This window comes from Lagenorhynchus albirostris, chromosome 11 (assembly GCF_949774975.1).
Source record: "Lagenorhynchus albirostris chromosome 11, mLagAlb1.1, whole genome shotgun sequence".
Classification (NCBI taxonomy): domain Eukaryota; kingdom Metazoa; phylum Chordata; class Mammalia; order Artiodactyla; family Delphinidae; genus Lagenorhynchus; species Lagenorhynchus albirostris.
This window is the reverse complement of record NC_083105.1, coordinates 68413015-68416363: the sequence shown is the minus strand read 5'-3', so window position 1 is coordinate 68416363 and position 3349 is coordinate 68413015.

Here is a 3349-nt window from a genome sequence, read left to right as displayed (position 1 = left end):
GCGTCATCAGCCTGCGACCCGCCCCGCCCCGCCCCCGCCCCGCGAGGCCAGCGGCGTCCTCGCGCGGCCCCGTCGCTCTCGCTGCCTTCCTCCTAACACCCGCGCAGTCTTGGCGCAGCCGGACTGCAGGTCCAGACCCCCGGCCCGCAGCTTCAGCTCTCTGCCGGGGGTCACAGTTCACGTTATTTGCCGCCGTTTCTCCCCCTCCACCACGGTGAAACACTGCTGCCCGGCAGGATGGCTTTGCCCTCTGGGGTCTGCCCTCCAGTGACCCTGCCGACACCGCCTTTCACTGGTTCAGCAAAAACGTTGCTCAAAAACAGAAATGAACGTTTTACTGAACACACGTTTTCAGCTTTAAAAAGATGTGCATGATATCCTTTTTGGTTTACTCTTCCTGCAGTCTATACAATTTAATGTAAACGGTCACTCCCCGCCCCTTTTTTATAAAAAGAATTAATAGATAGGCAGTCTCCCATGAAAATCCCCCACGCTTTTAAATTAAATTTATCTCAGACTGTTAACTATCCTTTCTTTAGTTGGGCACATTTAGACACCAGGTTTTCCTTTTTCTTCATTCCAAAAAGACAGCCACTGAGAGTGAGATTAACTGACTTGAGTACTCCTCTGTGGTCAGTTCTATCATTGCAAACTATAATACTGCTCTGCTTCAGGTTGGCGGTTTATTCTTTAATCAGGTAATTACTCAAGGTTTATTCGTAAGGATGAATTTGTAAGGTAACACCAGATATTATTAAAAATTATTTTTCATTTTCTGCTTTTATGAGCATGTATTTCCCTTTCCAAGGATAATTTTAGTAGTTATTTTTGTACTACTTTTCTAGGACTCTTAGATTATAGTTTCCTAGGTGGAAAGCTGGGTCTTTTGTTTTTAGGGCCTTGAACTGACAAGTATACAAAAGTACAATCTGATTAGCAACAAATACTCTGAACAGGCCAATAATATAAATGCAAGTTAACAAAATCACTCTTCAAATGCAATGTATTTTTAATTAGTTAACTAGCCGCTGGGTAATTGATTTCTTTACGAGGGTCACAGCAAACAACGTTGCTATGCCCTGTTTCTTGTTACTTCAGCCTTATTTCTCAAACACGTCCTCATATTCTGGAATAAGCAAAATGTAATCTGAGTTTTATAACTTGTTTGGATTTGAGAAATGTAGGGAGGTGTTTCATGCTAACCAAATTCTTCCTGACACAACAGTTCACCCTAATTTACCAGTTTTGATAGCATTGTTGAGCACAGAGAGTTCATCTGCAATTTTTTGACTGATTGATGTTATTGTGACTAGGGAAAATTGCTTAAGGAGGTTGGCACTACTCAAAAGTACTGATGAGAAAAAAATAATTCTCCCATATTCATGCTTAGAAAAGACCCCGGTATGTTCAGCCCTGGAGAGGAGGAAAGTCCAGGTAGGTTGGATAAGACCACCACGGCATCCACCAGAAAATGCTTATTTTCTGCCAGTACAGTAGTTTGACTTAAAACTGCAAGGGGCTTGGGTGCATTGTTTATGAAACAGCAAACTTCCTCTAGCAAAACAGGAAATCTGAGAAGGGAAAATGTTTGCTAAGATGTGAACAGCATGGCCAAAATGATCTTTTTTACTGTCCATCAACATTTCTACATATAGTTAAATAATTTCCTCTATTTTACTGTATTTTTGTATGTGCAACAAATGGGTTCTTGATGCTTTCATAGGATATTGTTTTATGAAAATGTTTCTGGTTGATATTGACCATACACTTAAATCTCACTAATTTATTATGCCTGATGTTCACTTCAGATTAGATCATTGTACTAACTTTAGAGAAATGGTTTATTGAGTATAAATACTGCTAGTGGTGCATATATTTTACCTATTTAAGAGAACAGATTATGATAGAAATCCTGTTTATTTGGTTAATCTCTTGCACTTACATCTTTAATTTGATCCCAATCATATGACTGCTCACCTTATCTTTTTAAAATATTGTGTTAAAATACACATAACAAAAAATTTACCATCTCAACCATTTTTAAGTGTTCAATTCAGTAGTGTCAAATACATGCAACCACTCTCCAAAACTCTTTGCCTCGCGCAAAATTAAAACTTTATATTAACATTAAATAACTTTCCATTCCAACCCAACCTCCAGGTCCTGGCAAACAACATTCTATATCTGTTTCTATGAATTTGACTACTCTTAGTATCTCACGTAAGTGGAATCATACAGTATTTGTCTTTTTCTGACTGGCTCATTTCACTTGGCATAATGTCCTCAAGTTTCATCCGTCTGTAGCATGTAGAATTTCCTTCCTTTTAAAGGCTAGATAATATTCCAGTGTATGTATATACCACATTTTATTTATCCATTCATCCATCATGGGCACTCAGGTTGCTTCCACTTCTTTGGCTATTCTGATTAATACTGCTATGAACACGGGTGTACAATTAACTGAGTCACTGCTTTCAATTCTTTTGGGCATATGCCTGGAAGTGGAATTGCTAGATCGTATGGTAATTCTGTTTTAATGTTTTTGAGGAAACTCCATACTGTTTTCCATAGTAGCTTCACCATTTTACAATCCCACCAACAGCGCACAAGTTTCCAGTTTCTCCACATCCTTGCCAACACTTGTTATTTTCTTTTTGGTTTGTTTTTATAGTGGTCATCCTAATGGACGTGAGGTGGTATCTCATTGTGGGTTTTATTTACATTTCCCTAATGATAAGTGATGTTGACCATCTTTTTATATATTTGTTGGCCTTTTGTATATCTTCTTTGGAGAACTGTCTATTCAAGTCATTTTTAAATTGGGTTGTTTGTTTGTTTTGACGTTAAGTTGTAGGAGTACTTTATATATTCTGGATATTGACCAGATATATGATTTGCAAGTATTTTCTCCCATTTTGTAGGTTTCCCTTTCATTCTGTTGTGTCTTTTGATGCACAGAAATATTTAATTTTGATTTTGTCCAATATATTTTATTTTTGTTTTCTCTCCCCTTAACTTTAGAATATCTTTCCTAATCTTTTGAATATCTTCTAGCTTTCCTTCCCTAAGTTTCTGCTAAATGTCTTATAAATATCATCTACACTTTCTCACCTCTTACTCCTTCAATCCATGGTTTCCAAACTGTGTGCAGAGATGCCCCAGGCACAGTGAACTCATAGGAGCGCCTGGGGTATATTACACAATTCTGAGGGAAACACAGTAGTACTTGATGTCTTTCTGATACCACACAAAATATTAGCTCGGGATAGTTTATAGTTTCAACATTAGATCACTCTATGTTCCTTTTCATAATGTCATATCTTTGAAAAGCTGGATATTCAGTGGTTGC